This window comes from Helicoverpa armigera, chromosome 26 (genome assembly GCF_030705265.1).
Source record: "Helicoverpa armigera isolate CAAS_96S chromosome 26, ASM3070526v1, whole genome shotgun sequence".
Classification (NCBI taxonomy): domain Eukaryota; kingdom Metazoa; phylum Arthropoda; class Insecta; order Lepidoptera; family Noctuidae; genus Helicoverpa; species Helicoverpa armigera.
Window position 1 is genome coordinate 2,529,029 of NC_087145.1, and position 27,284 is coordinate 2,556,312.

At 34.8% G+C, this 27,284-nt stretch overlaps 1 protein-coding gene across 1 annotated transcript in view; it reads right to left on the minus strand.

Annotated features, from left to right (window-relative positions):
* Positions 1-27,284, minus strand: part of Siz (schizo) — a 166,266-nt gene that overhangs the window by 92,269 nt on the left and 46,713 nt on the right. The window contains exon 3 of the mRNA XM_064041831.1: positions 6,088-6,131. The gene's annotated coding sequence lies outside the window, so the exon portion shown is untranslated. The remainder of the gene's footprint in view (positions 1-6,087; positions 6,132-27,284) is intronic.

A 27,284-nucleotide genomic window follows, 5' to 3' on the forward strand; every position in this document is an offset into this window, starting at 1 on the left:
TTGTTATTCATATAAAATCAAATTTAGATTTGAAGAGACACAAAGGATGAAGAAGAAACTATTGCAATTTTATTTTTAGATAATTCTCGGAAACTGAAACGGTATGAATCAGTTTATGAAGCATGACTCAGATGTTGAAGGAACTGACTGATCCAGCGTAGGTCCACCAACAAGGTGGACAGACGACATTGTAAAGGTCGCTGGGAGACGCTGGACGCAGGTCGCCTCCAACAGATATCTGTGGAGATCTAAGGGGGAGGCCTATGTTCAGCAGTCGACGTCCTATGGCTGAGATGATGATGATAATGAGTGATCCACTAAAACTGAATTTCCCAACGTTGTTAACGATATTTTAGAATTTAAATCTCCAGTAAAATCTACATGTTCTATTGTGTGAGTACAAATCTATTAAGATTATGACCACAGAGACGATACGCCTGCTGTTGAAGATGATTGGATATCGATTGTGAATAGAAAAGGCTTGTTCATTTCACTAGTAATTTTCTAAAGTGAGCTATGGTAGAAGCTGTATTTTGCTTTACTTTAATGGAAGATATTACGCATACAGTTGTCTGCTTAGGTTTACATAATATACTAAGGTCTAACGCGCTGTTAAACTCAGCGAAAAATCGATTAATTAAAATTGAATAACGAGTTTTTTTTACTCCTGGAACCTTTTTCACTCACTTGATATAGGTACAGAAACTTCGTTGGAACCAATTAATAAATAATTACTTGCATGCCACGTGCCGTTGCCCATACAATATTCACGGGTCAATTAATAGTTAATTTTATTAACAGTAAGAACTAAACTTTTGAGAAACATTCTAGTTACTTTCTCATCTTTGATTACTTTTCTTGTTCTAATGGTTCTTGAACTTATAAAAACAGTTCTCAGGAGAGTTCCGATACGTATCTAGATTTAATGAAATTCAAAGTTGTTTGTTTGAATAAATATTTAACTTTCATTGTTTTCTGCGATGGTATGTTGTTATAATATCTTGTTTATCAAGTTCTCTACTATTTACCTCGCCTTTGTGTTTATCTCACATTACTCTTACCTTCTGATTCAAGCGCTAGTTCTAGTATTTCCAACTGTATTGTTGATAGGCATTCCAATATTGCGTTACACAACATAGAGAAATGCTCTGCTTATGTTCTCAAACATTTTATTTTCATGAAGTTCAATATCATAAGTACGCACACCGCTAAGTAATGCGAAAAAAATGCAACAAAAGTCAAATTGCAATAGGTTTACCGAGGTAGATCCCTTCTTACATTAAGACGAGAAAGGTAATGTTGCCTCATGTCAAAATCCTTCACACTACAGTACACTGGGTACAGAATTGAATGAAAGTAAACGTGATGCATATGATAATGTTTTATAATCCTCAGTGGATTGTGTTATAAGTAGTGTGACAACCATTGACCATTTCACTGTAAGTTATTCCTTGGTTTATAGTTAGGAAACTCGTAATGGTGACCATGATATGAAAGAATGGTGTACACTCTATTTCTTAAAAGCTATTAAAGATAAGAGCTTTGATTTAAATCGTTACTGTTAAACAACTGGCAACGTTGTGAATGAAAAATTTGTTGTAAATACTTTGTATTTACTTGAAGTCAATGATTTTGATGAAGGTTTAGGCGAATACAATGAAACATCTCAATTTACTCAGTTGCTTGATGCGTCTTTCGTTTTTCCGGTCATAAAAATACCTCGTCAAAACATAAGCCAAAATTCTTTGCAAATGATTCCGCTCAAATATAACACGGCGTGTCATAATCGAATTGTACGCTTACGTAATTTTTACACGGATTCAATAATTGATATATCGGCTGCGCACGCGATGTTAAACGTACAGTCAACTTTAGGTCAGTGGTAACAGTTTTATAGGAAAATTGTACTTATTACAATTGAGTTAAGGTGCATGACAGTTACCACTGATGTGCAGTCTAATGTACTCGTGTACAATAATTAATTAAGCGGTTCAAGGTTATGTATCAATTGGCAAGCCCTTTTTTAATGAAACAATAAGGATTAGTGGTCGGAACGAATCACGTATCCATTGTTTGGGGGCTAAGTTGGTTGTGTTTGAATGAGGATTTTGGCTGAATCATTTTCCTAGTACTGTTTGTACGTTTGATTGATAGCTTTGCATATTGTTATAGACTTGTCAAAATACTTCGAGAAAGTGTAGATGGTTTTGATGTTTGTCATCTTAAACTTCATTTAAAAACTGTGACAGATTGCTTTTAGCAATAAGATCGCCTGTTCTGCTCACGTATATTTGTTTGTTTGTTTTGGAACACAATAAAGAATATTCTATCTTACTATACATATACAGTACTTTATATTTCTTCTGCTAATTATTTGCTTCCTTCAACCAATGGTGTAGGAAAGTCTCTCAACTCTTCAAACCCATGGCGCGCCTACAGTTGCGTCTGGATACTTTTACTCGCATTCCTAATACAGCGGCGCGAGCGCAGTTTTCACTCGCCGCGACTGGCATACCAAGTCTGTGATTTACTACCGGCAGCTGCTAGTCATTTGTAAGGGTTTCTGATGTTTTTATTGCTTACAAATTGAAATGGTTGCAGTAATTTGAATTGTTCATTAAATTAATTGTGGGTTTTGTTTTGACATCTGTCACTTTTTCTTCTTTGAAGAACTTGTATCCGTTTGATTCTTAAATAAACGTCTACACTACAGTATCTATTGTGAGTAATCAGTTATTAAGTATCGCTAGACTACAATCAACTAATAACATACCAGACACACTAATACATGAATCATAGCCCAAATTACATACCCCCACTAATTGTAACAAACGCTAAATTGTATACAGAACTAGAACTAAGTGAAGCTATTAAACTAGATGAATCAGAGCCACGTGCGTTTGCGCATAATCCATCAACAGTCGCCCGTACGGCAACAATAGTCAATCATCACAATATATTCTGAGGCACGATTCTGCTAATTTTATTTAAGCGACATACGATTCACATCCGACTGAGATCCAATTACGATTGAAGCGTATGTAGCTTTCCGCTATATTTTCTTTGAAATAAAAGTTTTTATCCTTTTCTGTCATTTAAAAATGATTCATTTTGTCTGTAAATGATTTACGATTGCATTATGATTGTAGAGCAAACCTTATAGACCAAAATCACCAAAATGGCAGACCAATTGCAAACCAATCGAATGTCGTTGGAATACGATTGGTCTTACATTAGTAGCAGCATGCCCGATATGGTTAAAACTGCGATTCAATTTTGACATTATTAACTTAGCAGAATCGGGCGCTTTGTGTGTCATTGGTGATTAATCACCACATTACATGTATGGTGATACATAAGCTCTTTGGGCATCAACAATGAACTTTTATTGTCATTTATATATTCGGTATGCTTCAAACGTTTTGTAGATGTGACTGGATTACTGAATGCCAATTTCTATTGGAGTGTTGTTTCACTTTCGTAAAATTTTAGCTGGTTATACTTTTGTGGTTACGAAATATGTTATTTTGACCTGAAGGATAAAGTTTCAAATTGTGTCATTATGTTGTATCAAAAAGTTAAAATCACATTAATAAGGTTTAATGTCGGCCATCCTGGCATCACTAGTACCAATAAATTGAAAAAGAGACCCTGAAAAATATCTTCACGAGTCACGCTCAAGTATCTGTGAAGGTATCTCAATTCGTTTCAAAATCTTAAAGAAATCAAGTTGTTCTACGATCGCAAAACGAAGACAAATCCTTAACGATTTCCTGCGACCCCTATCGTGATAAAATCGTGCAAAATCCCGACTTTCCAGTTCAAGTGGATGTAGCCAAATCCACTGCACCCGAGGACGAATTTCTACGTGAAGACAGTGACAAACGACATAAATGGAGATACGACGTTTTAGAGATTACGACCCTTGACACTTGCGAGGAATAGAATATTCTTACTTCCTACCACGTAACACATTATTCATACTGAAAGTGCGGAATATCACGCTTATGAGATCTGTCGGAGTTTGCATCTGAGCTATGTGAATCTCTGAAAGACAAATAAAACTTTCAGCGTTGGATTAATATGCTGCATGGTTTACATAGTAACAAAGTTTTGAGATATTTTATTTATATTCTGTACTTAATGTAAATATGGAATATTTACATCTATTACTTGGATTTTAACTGACTTATAGAACAATACACGGTTGAAGCTACTGGATAGAGAAGAATGTATAAACATATGAAGTAACGTGGAGAATTTGTTGCTGTCATTTTCTGACGAAAGTCAATAAAGCGTATCTTTAAAACCTTGAAAACCGAGCCTATGTAAATCATATCTCACCTTATATTGTTATTAGTAACATGATACTTCAAAGCAAGGTACAAGGCCTAAGTACTATAACATAGGATCCATAAACATGTCTTATACAAAAGGACGCATAATTAGCTGTCACGACTTTGACCATTAAGGTCGGGTTAATATAATCCTACATTATACTGAACTCATTTTGTATCAGTATTCAGAGAAACTCAAAGTTTTCAAAGATAATGTATTTAATCTGATTGTTTAACTTAGAAACTAAGTTATAGCTATTAACATCGATAAACATGATTAAGCTTAAAAAGGTTGCTTTTAAAACCTACACAATGGATTATTTAAAAAGGTTACGTGGCAAAGGGTATTTAATAAAAGAAGCGTTTCATAAAATTGAGATGCTTCCTGAGCTTCCGTTTTCATTATACAATTTGAGGAAAGTTTCCTTGTAGGTACCAAAAATCCTATCAAGTCTGATATGAAAGATAAACAGAACGACATGCCTTCTATTTGAGCTTGTTATTTCTTCGTGTTTCACTGTGATTTTGTTATCAAATTGTTTAGTTTGTTTTAGACTTAGCTTTATTGTTTTTGTATTTTTAAGTTAAAATCTATTTTTCTTATGGAAATCAATTTTTGTTCTGATCAGGAGCTTAAATGTCCTGCAATTTTAATGCGGGGGTATTTTTGGGGCCTTTACATGAAAAACATCTTTATTTAAATAATTTTGGCAGGTGTTATGGGTAGTCAGAAACCAGAAAGTCTGACAGCAAGCAACAAGTCTGATTTGATTTGCTTTGAAAAGGCTAGGCAGATGTTGATTTTTATGGCTTAATACAAGTGACACCTTGATCTATATTTAGAAAACGTGACAGAGTAATAGAAACCAGTACCACCGGCTAAGCATTAGGATTCATGACATCATGTCTAAAAAACTACCATATCGATCACACCTCGTTTGTCAAAGAAACCGCTTATACTGGTCTTTGGAACATTACGAGTGTGACCGGCAAAATGCGAGATGCGATCTAAAAGATGTGTGTTATAAAATATTGCTAGTACTTCTACAGAGTTTCTTTAAAGTAATCATTATGTAACAGCATATGACACACGATCTTTTCCCTGGTAACAATTCTATGAGAATCTAACGTTGACATGTATTACAACAATTGAGCACTTCGCTGTCCACGATGCAGATACAATAGTTAAACAATCGGTGTGTATCACATTCATATACATGGACACACTCAGAAAAATTTAATGGATACTGAAGACGTTCCTTAGTGCAGAATTTCTATGAGAATCTGTCACTAAGGAGTGACTTAAGTAATCATAAAATGTCTGTGAGTGAGTGCAGGGATATAACTACCAGAATAGTATAAAGGCGGCGCGGGCGGTGCGAAATAATGGTAATTAATAAAGGTGCCAATACATAAAACTACTTTCTCATACAAATAAAGAAACCTTACGTTTTTTGATTTGTTAAAGAGCAGCCATCAAATAAACTGCAAAAAGTTTGCCATGGGGGTTGCTTCAAGCTCATTTCATAATACCATAAAATTTCCTTCATATCACCAACCTGTTGTCTTTCAAATCTCTGTTTACCATTCATGCTATCGTGGTTAAGAGCTGGTCATAAAAATAATGTGGCTTTAACAGTCTGTTGATACTTAGCGGTAATTCCAAGCAGTCAAGTGTTTACCTTAATGGTTTACGAGCATTAAGGGAATCAGATTTGATTGGGTGGCCATTAAAGTTAGCCATACTTGCCTTTAGTAGAACAGTGGATTGTTATGCTGCGGTCTTTGGTACATCTGTAAATAAAGAAAATAATTTGGTTAATATTTTTTCACGGGACTGGGATTGTCTTGGACATTGGTGACTGAGAAAAAGTGAAGTAAAACATCTTGAAGAAACAACGATTATGGTCTTCTCTTAATAGACTTTTTTGCATCTTCAACGCCTACATCATTTGATTACTAGTGAGTGGGCTTCCCATTAATACCTTTGTATATGTTATGGACCAAGTGATAAATTGGGCAGTATACATAATGCCCGGTCATTACGAATAATGCCCAATATAAGAGTGCAATTTGATAATAATTATTCAAACAATCAAATTGACCGGGCACTATACATATTGCCCGCGACCTTTTGGGCAAAGTAATACAAACATATTTAATTTCATTTTTTTAACATAACACATCCCATATTAATTGACCCAGCATGGAAGTAAGCATGGAAGTAAGCATGCAACATGCAGCAAGTATCGCTTCTGTCACGGCTCCGGCGCTGCGGGGCTCCGGCGGTCCCATGCGAGCTTATTGCCGCAGATGGTTTTCAGCGCTTCAACCACCTGCGCCTCAGCTCGCAGGCCGCCTCGCCCCTCCGCGCCTACGCGGTTTTGAATTGCACTCTAGGGGTAGGGCAGACAAGACTACGTGGAGTCGGTTTTGCAGCGATTCGTTTTCGTCACTAAGTTCAGTTTTTAATACAATGTTTTGAATCCAAATTAAATTCTACCATAAAAAAACGAGCCAAGAAAAATGAGATCAAGAAAAACGAGGCCGAGTGACAATTATTGTCATCTAATTTACTAATTATTGTCCAATTAATAATTTTGTGGCTAGACTTATAATTTCCCATTAAAATAGAACATATAATTTAAAACAATAATCATAAAATATGTAGCAAGTAACAGGATTTATTTATTAGAACAACTGCCACCCTCGCACCGCATAAAATATAGCTTTATTATCAAATTGCCCAACTATCATGTAGCAATATAATAATGCCCGTGCAATGTGATAAATAATGAAGTTAAGATAGTTATTAATCACTTGGCCCGATAAAGCTAGACATTATTCATAATGCTCGGGCATTATAAATAATGCCCGAATTAATCACATGGTCCATAACATATACAATAAGTTCTAAGGTTTATGCTCAATTTTAGAATCCGTCAAATATTTCATAGATTTTACGATTCCATTTACGGAATGTACAGACGTTCAGACATTAAGCTGCATATTATGTAAATTAGTTGACTCAGTTTGTAATAGAGCATTAGATTGTGTGGTCTCAAGATAATATCTTGTATCTTGAGCTTCCTCTCACTAATATTAGCGAATGTTAGCTTAGCATTCACTCGGAGTATAAATTAATTCTCCTTGATGAGCTACTCCGAGATTTCGCGGTCTTTAGTGCAAATGTCTTTGTCAACAAAGATTTAACTAATAAGATATTCCTATGTAACATATGGTTTGTATGGCATTTTCTGCAGATGTTAAAACTATGTCATAGCTCAGGTTAAACTTGGTTTTCAACTTTTTAAGCACCATTCAGTTTTAGGGGAGACTATTAGCTTTGCGTCCTTTTAAAATATCATTATAGTCCCCAGGCCGGCGAACAAATTTTTTTTTGATACATATACATTTAAGACTTTGTGAGTGCCTTCCTTACGATGAGTCCGACAAACTTTTCGAATGCGCAAATTTTGGTGCCGCTGCGTTTTTTAATGCTTGACTCCTGAAATTGTCGATATGACGTCACTATGGCTCTTCGTACATACACGTTTCATTTTTTGAGATTCGTTTAATAAAGTTAACTAGAGAATGGCGGTCAACTTGTCCGATAAAGATCGTGCTGCGTTTGGAGTGTCCACCATCCTGAAAATGTCGATATGACGTCACTATGACTCTTCGTACATACCTATTTCATTTTTTGAGATTCGTTTAATAAAGTGAACTAGAAAATGGTGGTCAACTTGTCCGATAAAGATCGTGCTGCGTTTGGAGTGTCCACCATCCTGAAAATGTCGGTATGATGTCACTACGACTCTTCGTACATACCTGTTTCATTTTTTGAGATTTGTTTAATAAAGTTAACTAGAAAATTGTGGCAAGCTTGTCCGACAAAGATCATGCTGCATATGGAGTGTCCACCGTCCGGAAAATATAGATATATTTTAAGATTTGGTATAAACTACTGACAATTGGTGTGAAGTATGTTAATAGTAAAATTGCATTTAGAAAGTCGTTTCGAATGATATATGTATCATTACTACAGGAGGGATTTATTAACTTGAAAACACCTATCGATAAAATAATCTTATATAAGCTCTAGCTTCTGAAATACTAACAATTCGCCGAAGTTTTTTTAATATGAAATGTTGCATTTAAAAACGTCTTTTGAATGATGTATAACTCATTACTAGAGATGGGATTTATTTAATTGAAAACATCTATCAATAATTATAATTTTAAATAAGCTCTAGCTTCTAAACTACTAACAATTTGTCGGAAGTATGTTAACACGAAATGTTTCATTTGGAAAGGTTTTTCAAATAATATATAATTTGTTACTAAAGAAGTAATGGATTAGCTTGACAGAACCTGCCGATAATATATTCTTAGAAAAGCTCTAGCTTTTAAAGTACTAACAATTTGTCGGAGTTATGCTAATACAACCTTGCGCTTAAAAAGATCTTTTGATTGAAATATGGCTCATAACTTCAAGTGAGATGTTATTCCTTAACACAATGTAAAGTATCAATAATATGCCTTAGGTCAGTTATGTCTTCCAAAATACTAAGAATCGGTAAGTGGTATGTTAAGACGGAATATAGCGCTTAAAAAGATCTTTCGATTGACATATGGTTCATACCTAGAGGTGGGACATTATTCCCTAACATAGTAAAACCTATCGATAATACGCCTTATTTGGGCTATATCTTCTAAAATACTAAGAATTGATAAGTGGTATGTTGAGACAAAATGTTGCGCTTAAAAAGACCTTTTGATTTATATATAGTCCATTAATAGATGTGGGATATTATTCCTTAACATAATATAAACTATCAACAATACATCTTAGTCAGGCTACTTTTTGTAAAATAGTAATTAAAATTGGTAAGTCGTATGCCAATATAATATACTTAAATAATGCACGTGAATATTTAAGTCATAAATTGACAAAAAGAATAAACTTCTTCCAATTGTAATATATTTTTCTCATTTTCTTGTCGAACTGACTATTTGACTCACTACATTTGTCGGACAAGTCGATATTTGCAATAAGAATAGTATTATCTATTATTGTTGTATTTGTCCGACATGTATGTATGGGGAGACACAGTGACGTCATATCGACATGTTTCGGATGGTGGACACTCCAAACGCAGCATGATCTTTATCGGACAAGTTGACCACAATTTTCTAGTTAACTTTATTAAACAAATCTCAAAAAATTAAACGTGTATGTACGAAGAGTCGTAGTGACGTCATACCGACATTTTCAGGATGGTGGACACTCCAAACGCAGCACGATCTTTATCGGACAAATTGACCACCATTCTCTAGTTAACTTTATTAAACGAATCTCAAAAAATGAAACGTGTATGTACGAAGAGCCATAGTGACGTCATATCGACAATTTCAGGAGTCAAGCATTAAAAAACGCAGCGGCACCAAAATATGCGCATTCGAAAAGTTTGTCGGACTCATCGTAAGGAAGGCACTCACAAAGTCTTAAATGTATATGTATCAAAAAAAAATTTGTTCGCCGGCCTGGGGACTATTATGTACTGGTGATAAGCTTTGTGAATACTAACGAAGAACTATCATAATGTAACGTTTGAAAAAAAATGATGCCCAACTCTGGGCTTTCGATTTTTAATGGTAATTGCATCAAAAAAAATCATTACATGCGCTCAAACCCCAGACTCGCAAAACCTATGCCGGAATCAAACGCATGGCACAAGGCATCAGTCAACGCAACTGACCATACGAGTCATTTGTGTGATTATTCTACTCGTCTTTTATGCTACTGATCTATATTCACAGAACACAAAGTGCACACAATTCGCTCTAAATTGTGTCGATCCTGATTGTTCATTGTCTCTGCAGAGCGTGTTTGTTTACAACACAATATCTCGTAAACAACAGTTCAATAGCGCACACATATTGTTACCTAACAGCCCAAATCGATTGAACCAATTTACGTTACACAAAGACCACTGCATTGCTTTAGCTCTCAGTACTTTGAGACAAAGTTCTCTATCAAGAGAAACATAGTTTATATTGATTAGTATCCTTTGTTATTTAAGCGGACACATAACACTTGCAGTGTCCTCTGGTTTCAGATGTGTTCTTAAAACTTATTCTTATAACTTATTGTTCAATGCTTAAAAGAATTTTCCAGATTTGTTATGGTTTAATTTATTTCAGCTCATTTTATTTTACGAAGGTTTTTAGAATGCAAATGTTATTGTATGTGGAGCGTGCTCCGCCACTCTTCTTCGCTGAAATGTCGCTGTTCCGCGTCGCTAAACTGTTGTCATTCCGCTTTCTTCGTGAAAGCTGAGCTTATCCCAAAAAACAAAATCAGTAAGTAGACTATACATACATTATGCCTGAACTACCTGTCTTTCAATTCAATGTCTCCATCACCCATTTTGTCAATCATAAAATTATGAAACAATTTGCATAACAATGTCCAAAGGATGTTGGCATCCGAGTTATTATAATACCTAATTAGGAGTTAATTTTGCATCGAACTCACTGCGCATGTCAAGAAGGCGTTCTTTGATGAATTTCCGATCACATATTAATGTGTTTCCTATGGTTATTAATATTGACATGGATAGTTTAATGTTTCCTGTTATATTTATTACGGTATTAATTTGTGAGGAAAATCATTTCAACCAGTATTTCATACTTCAACAATGATAATTTAAAATGAGTCGAAAACAACATATAGATATATAGGTACCAATTCTTTTGAATCAAATTCATAGTACTTACTCGGTACACGTTTTCAGCTGAAACCAAAACAATATATCCTCCTAAAGTATTCCTTCAAGTAATGTTCAACAAGAAGTTTATTTACAATACATTTGGACTGTCTGAACTTGTCATTCTGTCATCTTTGATCTCCGTAACACTCATCGTCTTATCTTACTGACATCTGTGTTTAATTCATAAGAACTGAATTTCAGGAAATGAATTATTTAGTGAAGTTACTTTGTCAGAGGTAAGTAGACGGATATTTGACTTTGATTGTTTTTAAGTAAAAAGCCTGGATCCATAGCGGTTCTTTAACTAGCTGGAACCGCATAAGTATTTCTAGCTTGTAACCAATATTTAGAATATAATAAGTAATTTTATTTAATCGTCGTCATGTGCTTTTACGATGATTGAAGATTTGAAGAACCGCATATATACATTACTAGTTTCCTACAGCCGTGTCACCTGCATTACGTGGAAACTATTCCATACACCCGAGTGAAAATTTTCGTAGAACCATCTTTGATAAATGGGCTATCTGAGAACGAACTAATTTTTCAATTAAGTTTAATACCTCCTCTCATCCCGGCCGCCGCGCTGGACCAGGTAGACACCATGGGCGCCGGGTGTCGCGAGATGACTCCCGGCCACCGTAGGCGTGGGTCTGTGGGCGGTGAGTTCGGGTGGCTCATCGTCCCTCTGTCTACTTAGACGACAGACCCGTGTCGACGGCGCGCGTTGTTCCACGCGCTCCTCAAAGAGATGTCAGCAACCCCAGCGGGGCCCAGCAGGGCCAAGGCCTGCCGGGGCTGCGGGTTGTTCGAAAGAGATACCGCGGCCCTGGTACATAAAAGTCCTATGACGGAACACGACGGCTTTAAGTCAGTAAGAGTCTGACACTCCCTCACCGCTGCTAACCCACAGCGGGAGGGGTCATTTGATGATTTTTGACGTCGGAAAAAAAAAACTCTTCAGATTTTTTGTATGGTCGAAAAATCTTATATTACAGGATTCGTAGTAATTAAACTTCTCTAAGTTCTAAACCACTATGCGGACACTAGTGAGCACAAATTACCATTTGCCAAGGAATTAATTGTGATAAATAGTAATTTCCATGTACGTATTACGAAGTTAAAGTAAGATTTATTCAAACAGTTTATGCATGTTGTGCACTTCTATTATTTATTGTAAGCTGCATTTTTGGCCCAGATTCTACCAAAGTGGAACGGAGTGCAGAATTTTAATATTGCCAATAAGATTGGGTGGTTGGGTGGTAGCTGGTAGCACGGCAACAGCTAGTTAGAAAATTATATCTTAATTAGATTTTTCCTTGTTTACCTACTCCATGTTGTTAACTGTTACATCGTATATATATTATCACGATTAGAAAGGTGATTCCTATGTTATTTGTGTGCAGATAAGATCGAATGAGGAATATTTTATGATAATATGACATACTTGTGTTAAAAAAAAAAACACATGAAATGGAGAACAAAGACATGAAATCATAATGGCTAAATACTTTATCCCTGAAAAGAACCGGTAAAGATATCAAGATAACACACATAATATACTTATTTACGTGCTTAGATTATACAATGATAAACGTTGGCAAACTAAGATATCTCTAAAAATGATAATTAAAAGTAACAGTGTTTTAATACTTGGTTAAGAGAAAAGCAAACAGTTTATCGCAATGCGTAACAAGAATCATACACCATGACAAACCTTTTTGCTTTTTTTATTTTTTATCCCGACTTCCCAAAAAGGAGGAGTTTCTTAATTCGTCGGAATCCTTTTGAATTGCAAGCTATTAATGGCGATAGAAACTTAACGATTTCTATGTATAGAAGTATAATAAACTTACGTAGGAGTGTCAATTAGGCACAGAAATGGCATATTTAGGTATTATCAACTCTATAGTAATATATGCATAATGAGGGCGTGGGTTGCGACGCCAACCGTCCGAGGTCACTGACCTTTGAGGAACATCAACAAAGGACGAGCCTTGGAACCTTTGCAAGGTATTTACTGTTATATTGTATCATATGCTTTGATGACTATAACCATACATCTTATTACACGAAAGAGTAAAGATAATACATGAAAATTGCTAATTGCTTGATTTCCGACTAAAGTAAGTACAGGCATGAAAGAAATCCTTCAAAATTGAGCTAAACTGATGATTAAATTAGGTTTTTTTCTTATCTTAATCTAAAACTAATTTATATTGACAATCTTATTGGTGACTAATTGACAAAGAATTCCATGCGTATGAGATTAGTTCATGTGTTTACTAAAGTGTAAGACAATAGATAATAACAAAGACACAACAAATAAACAATTAATAACTGCAATACGGCACCAAACAGTAAGAAATAACCATACAGATAACAGTAGTAATACCACGGCATACGGTTCTAGATCAGATACAGTAAAATGTTACATATAATCTGCGACAGCAAAACCATATCCAAAGGAACGCGTATAAATGCTTGTGCAATGTGCAATATGTATAGTTGCTGGTGCATATACATAGGTATCTCGAGATCTTGTGAGACTTTAAAACTATCCCACTGAGTACCTACTGGTGTGACGTCAGATGACTTATATTGTTGATAGAGTGTGTTTTAGAAACTCTATGCCTCAAAAATAATGCGGCATCCAAATATTATCAAGGCAATCCAATATAGCAACAACAAAAAGCACGGGATGAGAAAATGGAGCTCGCAAAAAATAATGCAAGCCGCGCCGTAATTGTAATTAGGTCACCAATTATTTCATAAATAAATTGAACCAGAACTAGTTGACTGTGATTCTGATGAACACTATATATATATATCACAACTATGAGCTTATACATTTTTAAAGCATACTAAGCGGCATACGCCTTTGCTATTAAATTCAAAATCAAACAAGTTACGTTAAGAAAACTTGCGAGGACTAAAACTACGTAATACTATCTGACTGACTATTGCTAATATGCAAAAATAGAACACATACATAACAGGAAATGCAATTTTCATAAGAAAACAACCACAAAAAAATATCTGACATAATACAGCAAAACAGAGTTAAGTCCAGAACATTTAATTATGGGATCCGCGAGTCCATCGACCCCACTGTCCGTTTGTAATGGTGCCGATTCACTAGACTGGAAAATCTATAGCAGTTGAATACCTATTGATTTTTAATTTAAACGTCAACTTAGCACTGCATGAACACGACACTTCATTTATTGGAGAATTATCTGATAAACTTTTTCCGTCTTACCACAAAAACTTTTAAACGTCAGTTTAAAACTTGTCAAAAAAATTACAGATTATGACGTTGAAATAGGGTCCATTTTGCAGCCACACTTTTTTTAGACAGGTGTTTGACACATGTTTAAGTTTTTGTAGTAAGACCTTTTTGTTTTTGTCCGTTGAGTTTTCTGTTTGTTTGTTGTGTTCACACTTTTTCATTAATATTATAGCGACTTCAAGAGAAGAATATTTAAACATTTACGATCTAGCCATTCAAACTTTATTTTAGAATTTGAAAACTTTATCTAGAAGTATAAAATTTTGTTTAGAAAGTTTGAGAAGATTAGCACTATTTTAAATTAGAATAGTTTATTATTTCGAGTGTTTTGTAAAAATAAACATATAAAAAATAATAATTTATGTAGATTTGCCCTTTGTACTCGTGTCCAGAATTTACAAATGAGTAGGAAAATTAGATTTTTCGAAGAGCCACAGACAATCATAAAAGAACAAAAATTTAATTAAAAATAATAAAACGTAACACGTCCCGCGCTTCGTTACGTCCCTAGTCTGTTAACCGTTTAATTGAATTCTACTGTAAATTAAGAGATTTATTTTAATCACTGTATTATTTTTATCGTCAAACAATGTGTATGAAAATTTTTAATTTACCCCCTCAATTTTCGTCGACAAAATCTTGCTAAACGTGATTTTTCTATAACAAAACAGACCACTTCAAATAAAACTAATTCCTCCTTTCAGTCCTACTTAAAATACCCGTTTTTAACACAAAGACGACATAACAAAACATTGCAATTTATTCACAATCTTCTAAGATCACGGTGTATCATAAAGATGTTCAGCACAATAGCGAGCTGACACGTGCGCTGCGCAGAGGCAGATGCGTCTACGCACCTGGCGAGCCGCGGCGCATACGACTCCAGAAATAGTATACGCGATCACGTTGACCGATTTCACTCGAATGCAGAATAAACATTTTTTTTAGCCATGTTTACATAGAGATTGTGTAAAAATAAATATTTGGGAGATGGCAATTAACCTGTATTGTAAATGTAAATACTTATGTATGTCAAATATTTCGTAATCGATACGGATATCTAAGTCATTTTTATGGTGTTAACAGCTGGTAAAAGCTTTATGGCTAATTTTGAAACAGCTGTGTATATAATCATGGAGAAGTTCTTTAAAAATTACGACGTTTTGACAATAACCAGAATCAATAAAATAAGCATTTATTAAATTACTTTCTATGATAAATTAAATCAATGTTCATGATAGTGTGTGTTTACCAATTTAAACAAGTCATATTTTTATAACACTTGTTTAATTTTTACAAATCACACTCATAATTATCAAAACATTGTTATCAGATTAACAAAACTGCATTACAAGACGTTATCATTCTATGATTCATTCACAACTCTTATCTACACTATCGGAAAAGTAGGTTAAAAATCAAACATTTTTAACTTGACACAAAAATTGAGGATAAATCCTGTACACATGTGACTAATTGTTTGTTGAACTATTGTATATAGGTACTGAACTTAGTGGATATTACATATAGCAATATGAAAAATATCGTTCGGAACGGAATCGAAAAAGTGAGAATTTACGTAATGACCAATGCTGATTACTTCCTTATGTATAAGGTGTTAAAATTCTACATAAAAGTATACATTTTCTCATACATACTATGGATTTTGATGTGATATTTAAAACAAAGTGTTATAAGAACCTCTGAATGACCATTTCGAGACTAATTCTCTGTATCGACAAAGTTTATTCTAGCATAAGCAATTCACAAGAACGTCTATACTTTTTCATTCAAAAGGTTAACTAACACAAGCCTAACGTTTGCTAGTATAGAAGTAGTTGTGTGAACTAAAGATTAAATCTAAGCTGTAGACAATAGCGGGCTAGATGATGCCACTGAGATGATAATTGAGTAAAGCGTTGGGTCTCCTTGAGCCCGAGAAGTAAACAAACTTCATTGTAGATAGTGTGAGATGTTAAGGGTTCTGTACAAATTGTATGTAGTGTATTAAATGCCTTTAGGTATGTTAAAAATTTCGATATGTTCATTCGTGTAAATAAATTTACTTCGATTAATCTGCATTATCGAGTTACCAAACAGTTAACTTATTAACGTATTTCGAGAATGCACATTTAAATTAAGTTTTAATTTCTCGCCAATTATGGCAAGTACTTGATATACGTATCGAATTACTTTAATTCTTGTGTTTTTATGTACGGTTGATATGAATCGAAAATCATACAAAATCTAGTAGGATTGTTTCATCATCATTATCTTCTTGCCCTGTTTTCAAGTATCTAGTAGGATTGTTTATGGGTTAGTATTGAACCATATCTTTTTTTAAACAAATGCCTGTTACTACAATAAAAAGGTGGCTTACTTAATCAGATAAATAATAAAAAGCTTAGTGTCTAAATTGTTTGCAGTGTAAAATTAACTTTACTAACTGCGAAGCGAGAGGTCTATAAGTACTCAAATGTTCTTGTTATCGTTCCTTCAATATTAAATGAAGTTTAAGAGGAACGGGTTTCCTAGAACTTCGTTATTACATTTGACAATATTGTACTTATCAACTTAAGGGAAATAAAGCTTCTAATTACATTTTTAATCCTAGTACCTTTTTGAATTTTAGTTTATTATAATGAAAATTTATCTATAACTAGCTTTTACCTGCGGCTTCATCCGCATCTCGTGGGACCCTCTGAACGAACCCGGATAAAAATTCTAGAGCCTTCCTCGATAAATACGCTATGTAACACTGAAACAATTTTTCAAATTGGACACGTAGTTCCTGAGATCAGCGCGTACAAACAAACCAACTAACAAACCCTTCAGCATTTCAATTTGTATATTAGAAGTATAAATAATCTACAAAATATTAATTTCCGTCCACGGTTTCACTCACGTACCAATGGGACTTGTTAACTCCAAATTTTCATACGTTACCCTAAAGTTTTACCATAACGAAGGAGTGTGTCATACTATGCGTCATGGGAAAAATGTGTATCGATCTCAAAACGGTATGCAAGCTTATGATAATATTTGATTAAAGCTATTGTTAGAACACACCTGTCGTAAACAATCTTGTGTACTGCAGAATTGTCAATTATATAGCGATGGCAATAATGTGAGAACTTTGTTATTTATGAGAGTATATATCGACGGGTAATGTGGTTCAATTAACACTAAATTATCTTTGTTACCGGCTTCCCAAAAAGGAGCAAGGTCAAAATTATCAATTCATTTGTATGTTTTTTAGCATGTTCCGCGATAACTCGAAAACCATGCGAAGGGAAGAAGTGTGGACCGATTTGAAAAAAGTCGAGGACTAGATAAACACAGCAACGCTTAGAACATGACATAATATTTTAACATTATTACAATGTATTTAAAAGATTAGGAACAACAGAGGACCCCTACAGATGCCCTGTAAGTTAAATAAAACAAAGAAAATACTCTAAAAATAAAGAGCGCCCGCATCTTCCATGTAAAATTGAAAATTCATTTAAATAATTCCTTATTGTAGTCTGTATAATCAAGATTTAACTCAAACAGTTACAGAACTGTGTTACGTAAACCCAACTGTAAGGACGATCTATAAATATTATTTATCTTCAACAAAGATGGCAAGGAGGAAAAAGTATCATATTTATTTTGCTTTTACAAAATTTCAGGTGGCTTTACAATATTCTTTGTCACGGTCAGAATCTAAAACAAACTGAGAAGGTACTTGAGTCAAAAATTAAGTCAGTTCTCAGGTTTTGAACATGAATCCTTAATTATAAAGGGATCTCTTGAACGTAAAGGATATACAGAATAATAGACAGAATATAAGAGAAAAACTTGAACACGACAAAAATATAGTTTTTTTCCACAGTATTAAATCGATAGGAAAGTAGGTACTATATTTAGTACCCGAAGTCGGGCTATTGCCCGAATCCTAAAGGTTAAACAAATGGTTAAAAACTTTTGTTAAATGGACAAAAGTGGATATAAATTGAAACATGAATACAATGAACAAATGCACTTACCACGCACCTATGTCTATACGCGACTGACTATAACTATACACTACTATATATGACTATATATATAGACTGGCAGCTGACCCCAACATAGTTGGGAAAAAGGCTCGGAGGATGACGCACGTATCTCTATGTATCCAGAATAGACAATATTTCCAGATCGTATAGGACCCGGACTTCACCAAAACGGAGAGGAACCGAGAGTTTTTAAACCTATAGAATTTCGCTATACAAACATCTAGACTCCGCCCACTCAGTAATATCCCGGAGAAATTCTATTGGTAGAATAAAAACTTCTGCACTACTGTTTGGTTGAGTCTGAGCTTGAGTTAGAAGTTAGTAACTACTTAGTAAATGAAAGGATTTTAATCAGCTAAGAGCGAAAAGTGTATAAAAACTTAGTAAATGATCATGATGATGGATTTCTTGAAGTTAAAGTTAAAAATCTTACTGTGAGAGTTGCCGACAGCGAAATGACATATACTCAAATTACGTAAGGGAAATAAAATACGGAAAAACTTCATAATAGTTGTAATAAATCACATCGGCATAATGTAAATGAATCTTAATTGCACGGCCGAACTGCAAGTTCCGGTCATCCGGGACCCTATGTTCCATCAAAGCAAAATCAACTTTACGCACGAGTAAATACGGTTGATTTCACGTTTGTTGCGCAAATGGAGTTTGAGCCTTTCGTTCCTTTGGGAAAACGCGTCGTTTCGACACTAGTTGCTTCGTATCATCACGGTACAGGGTCGCATTTGAACAAGCTCATTTCCTGGAAATTTTAACTCACCCCCCATATTATAAGAGAGAGATGACATTATTGTTATAGGACCAGTCTATTGATTTATCGTGTCATTATATACGTATGCTTCATTGTGTCGATAACAAGCAGAAAATACAAATACATATATTTTGGTAAACAATCAACACGGGTAGTTACGGATATTTAGAAGCCAGAAAGTCTGACAACCAGTCTTGCCAACGAGTATCGCGTTGCACGGGTTGAGGAGGTCAGATAAGCAATCGCTCTTTGTAAAACTCTGGTACTCAGCTGCAACCGGGAAAAGGCTAAGCAGATGACGATGTAAGTATGCTTCATTGTATCAATGCCAAGCACAATATAGAAATAGAGGAGGACAAAAACGATGCTTTGGCAAATACCAGACATGTCTACAGAGTAACGTAATTTCGAACCGTGAATTTCCTATAATCCTGGCACTGAAGTGATCAACTCTTCACAAGAAGCACATACTTAGACCAGGTATCTCAAGACTGAGGTATTAGGAGACAGAAGTAGCCCTTAAGACGGCTTCGTGAAGATGTTTCTCGATTTTAAGTTCTAATCATTCGTACTTTGAACTTCATTGAATTTTTGATTGGTACTGTAAAAAGTTTGTTGTCTTGTTTTTCTTACTTTACGTTAAAGTGTGCAAACAAATTTTATATTTCACTGTATGTCCCGAAATTCTTCGGTCCAACTGTCAAATATCTGACAGTTGTGTTTGCGAAAGGTTCAAGGAAGATTATTTTACATATTTTATCTTTTTCCTTAAACTCTTATTTTTTTCACAGGAATCGAAAGCACCGTCGGTCAGGAACTGACATAAATTTATACATGTACAGAAAGGTTATCAGTATATGACATTCATGTTTCGTTTAGTCCATGTAACACTTGGCCAGCTTATAGAATTCTATTTTGAGCCATTTTTTTTCTAGTGTCGTTTATTGAGAGAACGTGTTAATCAAGTTTTCTTTACACTATTTCATCATCGTTTTGATAACCTATGTATTTTTAAGAGTATATTATTTTTTAAGAGTATATTTAAGTTTTTTGGCACAGTCTTTAAACATACCAGAGAAAGCTTTTTGCTTAGCTTGAGAATATACGAGCACAACTGTTCCCGTAAGACGCAAACCAAACCGCAGCGGGTAACAAATAGTTGTTATTTTGTCTCACCTGAACAAAGAATTTGTTCTGAAATGTAAACCTGCTTTACAAATCTTGCACCCGCAAACATCCAGCATCGCATTGTATGTTCAATATTTATCGCTTCTATTTATAATGCCTTATAAGTTACCAAAGTTGTTAAAACAACGCAAAGTGTGCTCTCATCATATTCATCAGCCTTTTTAATGACCCATCACAGGACAAGTCTCATCTCAAGCCCAGCATATTTTACAGTATACAACCCAGAGTGTTACAACATCGTATTTTTATTTTGAACTGAGAAAGGTCAAAAATAATCAAATTCACGCAAAAATAAAAATCCCGTCTAAAAATTCTAGGGAGAACCCACTGAATATTTGAATAGTAATTAAAAACCAGGTAAAGTCTTTGACGACGCACTAAATTGAGGCAGGCAGGGCCGTACTCAGTCCTTTGATGTACAGTTGGCCGCAAAATTGGCCGCAACTCATCCCCGCGTGAAAGCGTTGTCGCGTCAACGCTTTATTTTTGTGCACGTCCAAAAATAATGCGAGTTAATTAGGCGCGCATCAAGGAACTTTACACTGAAGGGGTAATCGGAATACCGAGTCGAAATGGACACTGTTACAGGCACTTACTTTGTGAAGTTTTAAAAATTCTGTGGTTAAAAGCTCAAGGCCAGAAAGAATTTTACATGCGACTTGACGATAGATGGAAGAGTGTGGAAGAAGAGAACATGCTGCGCCGACCAAAAATAAAAAAATTGGAATAAGGGCAGGAGGCTGATGATGATGAGTTAAAAGCTCAACGCAATAAGTCAATTTCGATTTTGTAATTCTAACAAGAAATTATGTATCCTCCCCCTTGACGCTTAAATCAAAACAAAGGTATTGAGATTAACGCCTGAGGCATAGGCAGATATTGCAAGGTGGGCGTGATATGAAAACGAGGCAAGGATAACATAAACTTTGGCTACGTGTTGTTTTTTATGATTTTCTATTATAAGAATAAAATCTATGATCCTTTTCGACTTATCTGCCGTCCTCTTGGACTAATACTGAAAATGCCGGTCCTGTGCACCTCGCTAAGCTCATATACGCTCGGCTCTGAATACAATATGTGTATGATTGATACCAGAGATTATGTGATTGCATTTCGGTGTATATTGTACTATTGTTATGCGCTTTCTAGTTATACTTTATGTGATTAAAGGGTTTAGGTCTTGCAAATTCAATACGACACGAATCAACAAGCACAAAAAAAATATCACCTATCAGGATCTTTACTTTTAAGACACAATCTTAAAAGTGATATTTTTTTTAATGGCGTGAATAATTAAGGAAAGCGCTTCAGAAGGCTACGAAACCAAGACTACAAAACCAGTTTCGTAAGAACAATTTTTTTGCTACGAAACTAGTTACGAACAAAGATTTTCTTCCTTCGAAACCTGTTAAGATCTTGCGTTATATAAAAGTGTTAAAACATTTTTCCTGCCCTATAAAATTACAGTGAAAAGACCTCGCATGGACTTCCTCGGTTCACTCTAGGTAATAGATTACCGTCGCTAAGTTATAAAACTTACATGCTTTAGTATATTTTGTAGCTTTATGTCACGGCTGATTATGATGTACATACCTGAAACAAAAAAGATAAAATTAGTCATAAATTATCAAATAATCCTGGCGGACCCAACTTCCTCTGGGCTTTATTAAATGTAGACCTTATAAACAGTTACAAATCTATATCTAAAGAATAGGACTAACAATAGGAATCGCATTGGCAAGTCACAAAACAGCTCAATTTTACTCACAACATGGTTCTGCCAAAAGACTTTTAGAGTACTAGCACTTTGGCAAGATATGCATAATAAAAACGATCAAATTGAGTTTATTCTACAATCTGAAGTACAGAAGGCTAATACGATTTAATACAAATCCAATATTTTTAACTAAAAGAGTCAAAGAACAATTAACAAGAGAAAAGTTAGACATATGCTCTGTGTAAGTAATGAGAGAGCAGCCTAATTTGATATTCAGACACTTAATTTGATTAAAGAAGTTAACATTACGAGGTAATTTTAAAACAAATTATGTATGACAGAACATTATATCTGATAAGATTGCAATTTTGATAACTAGGTACCTACTACACGTAGCCGTGAGTGGAGATCCGTGAAAAGCATTAACAGCCGAACATTGTAAAAAGTTAAGACAGTATAAGAAAATAAAGAGCCCTAAAGACAGTGAACAAGCTAATCCACTGTATTTAATTAAATCGAATATCAAAGAACTAAGCTAGACAGCTCTAAATCCAAGCAGACAGACAGCCCCAACTAAGTGTTAACTACATTAACCTACTTTACGAGAAAGCCCAGAAACTAGCAAATAATACACAAAACAAAGTTCACGACCACTTACGTATGTTCGGGTTAATCCCGGAAACTATTGAGTGAAAATTTGGCAGTTTCAACCGCTCCCTCAACGCTTTTTCCAAGGTCTTGGCAAATCCGGAGGTACGGGTGTAAGCCGAAAAGCTAAAGCAAGCTTTTATGTCAAGACAGATTTAAATGTGGGCAAGGTTACATGCAGAAATAAGCTGAATACATACTAGACAATTTAATAATCTAAATATACTATAAATCTAGAATATTTAGTTCACAAAGACAAGTAACATTGTACATTATGAATATAGGTTAGCTATTAGAATTTAGTTAGTCTGTTTGCACGAAGTTTAATTTATTAATGACTGAAATTAGGACGCCTGCGAAGCTAGGTCAGATCCACTATGAAATGAATAGGCTGAGCTCCAGCTTGGCATTAATACATTAACAGTGACCTATAGAACTGAGCGATCTTTCATCAAGGCGCAATTTGAAAATGGCAAAGATAATGCCTCGTAAAAATTGCAAGATTTAAATTCATGCCCTAAGTAAAGTAACCACAAAAATCAGTAATATTTTAGAATGCCAATTAACCAATCCAAACAAAGCCACTAACCAAGCATTTTCTGCCAACTAGCCTAGAAAACCAATGGTAGCAAGCAAACCAATTTTTGCCAGCATAGACGAAAAGCCATTCAATTTTGCAATTTTACCGCAACAGAGTACAAAGGCCTCAAGTTGCGGATGTTCGGTGTATCTGGACTGCACAAATTACCTGTCTGCTGCATTTATTGGCAATGTGGCTGTGTCTATCAATTCAACGTGACCTGAATCCTGAATTTGGAGTGCATGTGACAGACTAATAACTGAACATACACCAGGTTTGCCTGACTGTAGTTGTCTTTGACTATTTGCGTGTGATTTATTGAATTTTTCATTCTCTTCTGATATTGCTTTTGTTTTACATTACGTATTCAGTTTTGAATAGTCTTCATATTTTACATTTTCAAAGCAGCAGACATATACATCTAGCTGTTTATTCAATGGAACGCTTTTAGATTATGCAACTTTCTTTTGATCAAGGTTTTATTTGATTGTATAATGTTCAAAGTAAACAACATTGTGATAATCTCTGATGATCTTAATGGATTTCTGCAGGTAAATGTGCTCGTGAAAATAAATGATAAAGTGCGAACTGTCATTATTAATGTATATTAAGGAACCAGGTTCACGTTACATCCTCAAGGAATTGTCTCAATTTTATTAATTTAACCGATATTGGTATCAATTTTCGAGTCTCGTTTATATTGACGATTGTCGTTTGGAACGAAACAAGAATGCAATCATCGGAAAAAAAAACAAATAAATAGAAAGCACGGTTTTAAGAACTCGAGCATGGCTTTGAGCTTTTCAACAACCCACATTTTAATATAAGAAATATGAATCTCAGAGACATAAGATTGCTTGAGGTACGTTAAATTGCATTCTTCGAGCGTCAAATGTTGATACCTCCCATACAAGACTTGAAACTATCCCTCCAATATTGTTGAATATTGTGAAAACCGTAGGCTTTATGTTCTTAAGGGTGATAAACGTAAAATGTGCGTTTTATGTGAATTTACATAGCTAGAAGCCATAAACGTGCGTGTAACTTAAGGGTTAAGTTAAGCTTATGTAGCGTCAGAATTATGTTCCGTAAAGTGTTTCGCATACTTATAGGCTTAAAGTTAGATACGAACTTGTGTACTTTTTAGAGTTTAAGTTGTGTATACTCTAATACCAGTTAGTATTTTGAAGATCTGCCTACACATTGTCACAACCGTATGTTTAGGCATGCCTGAAATTAAGTAATTTTAGTTTTTTAATGTTTCATCATCATCATCCTCCTGCCCTTATCCCAATTTTATTTGGGGTCGGCGCAGCATGTTTTCTTCTTCCATACTCTTCGTATGAAATCAATTATACTTTTTAACACAAATTCAACATTAGACAATAATGAAGCATACAATTTGAACAAAGAGACATTTTATACTCAGAAACGTCTACTATCAAGTATTGGACTACCCCAACCCCCTGTTACTTCACAAATATACGGAATATTCGTATTCGTAAAACAATGATTACACTATCAGGGTGCATTTAATTGCAACGAGGGTTGGTTTACTTCATAGTTTCCGCTACAAACAATATATGGCGCAGATATACAGAAACCAGAGGGAATCACTGGTATTCCCAAATGTGTAATTTCGTATAAAGTTACATTTTGGATAGCAAAATATATATATGTATTGTTCGCTTAATTTTCGAGGTAAATTGTACCTAAATAAATATGGAGGTAATAAGAGATTGTGCCATGATTAATTTAATACATTTCGTTCGTTCGTAAAGGACAATCTTAATGGAAAATTTGGTATGAGTCTTTATCTACCCAGTGGATTTTCTGAAATCTGGCTCCTTCTTTCGTGTCGATGACATGTGGCTCCTGAACTCTTAATTATTGCTTATCTGACAGAAAAAGAGCGTTGGAAGGATAAAGTATCCTCAGTTGCAATTGTAATATAATGTAATAATGTTTAAATGAAGAAGCATATTCTTTGATGGGAAATTCGAAAATGCCTTCTAAGCAGTGAATTTGAATGACAATTCGAAGTGATCAGTTTTGAAGCTAAATGAGTTACACTATCAATTTCTGCCCGTTATTACGGGTTGTATTTACCTCTATTTGCATTTCCTGTTGTGACTTTGTGAACATGTCATTAATAGAACAGTTTAGTCAGAGCCTGCGGGCATTAATTTGGTTCTGTACTCATCGCTTTGAGAGAACTCAATATTAAATCAGGATTATAGTGAAACGAATATGGGGTGGTAATTGTTTGAAGGGGGCAATTTGCATGTATATTAAGGTTTGGTAAGTAATGGTAACCCTTTGGATCAGAGTTGAGGTTTGTAAAGGTCTTGCGAAAACTATTGAGGGTCGAAGGATTACGCTACTGTAAGATAATACATATGGTAAAGACCTGACACGTGAAGCAGATGTCAATATGACTATCAATCTTTTTTCTGTTATATTGTCAGTTTTTAAAGTATGTGTCTTTATTTGTGAGGGTTCAATGAATTCTAGGGGCATTATAACCATGAAGCTAAACAAACCTTTATTTGTAACAGCATACACAAACAGAGATAGCTCTTAACACTTATTTATCACCTACGGCTGTTTCACAACCCTTTTCAGTTTGAGCCTCTAAATCAAAAACGCCATCCCTCATACCATGAAATAACAAATAAGATACAAAATTAAACAGCCAGACAAAATAGCATATACAACAAAAACAAATTTCACAGTACGTTACACATTAAACCCTGGCCGGTTGGAGTGCCGACTGGGGGTTGACCTCATCGTGTTCCGTACAGATAAAAATAAAGGGATAAAACATGTCCGCGAGTTTTCAAGGGTTGATTATGAATTGAAAGTGATATTCGGACATACAATGGCAATAATAACCGGTTTGCAATTTTTTGGAAGTTTATTTTTGTCTGTAGGTTTGTGTTGTTTTCGGTCAATTTGGTACGACATCTTGCTGTTCATGTAACGGGTAATTTTAGGGCAGGGGTTAAATGATAAAAAAGATTTGTTGGTCAACAGTTAGCTTTTACTTACGACGCTATGTAAAATCTTTTTTCAAGTATCATTCATGAATTATCATTTCACTTTAAATAGACATAGAAGATAATTAAAATAATTTCTCTCAACTTAATTCGATGTTTAAGTAAGTCAACTTACACCATTTTCAGATAAATTGGCATGTTACTTTGTAGCATTGCTCAGAAAGGCCATACTTATGAATTATGACACAAGGTTCATAACTTCCTTAGCCACAAAACAAAGTGCTATTTATCGTTTTTACTGCCAAAATTCGTGATATATTGCTTGTTTCCTCTATAAGAACATATTGGGAATCAAGATTTTATGTCAAGAACTCGTGAGTATAATTTACTACCGTTTTGTTTTCTGATAGGGCGATGTTCTACTGGTGTGCGGCGGTTAGACACACAACATGCGTAGATACACATATGTAGGTACATATAATGTTCGCGAAATTCCAACCTTTGTGTGCGAACACTGATGCTTACATATTTCTTCATCATCTGTCTAGCCATTTATCAACTATGTTGGGGTCTGCTTCCAGTCTAACCGAATGCAGCTGAGTACCAGTGTTTTACAAGGAGCGACTGCTTATCTGACCTCTGACAACGCAGTTCCCCGGGTAACCCAATATCCCTTAGTGCTTACATATTTCTTGTTCGTCAACAGTGTACGCGAACAATTTAGATGGAACCTGGCCATTACAATTGTACTACAACTAGAATATTTTTTGGCGTCAAACTGAAGACTTGTATCAAACAAAGGTTATTCTATTGGCTCCAACTTGGCTTGGTCTTTGTCCCATTTCTAGGTTATGTACTAGATATTCTCAATCAAGAACTTGGTATACGAATTGAGGAAAATATTGCTTTATAAGTATCTGATTGGCTAGATAACT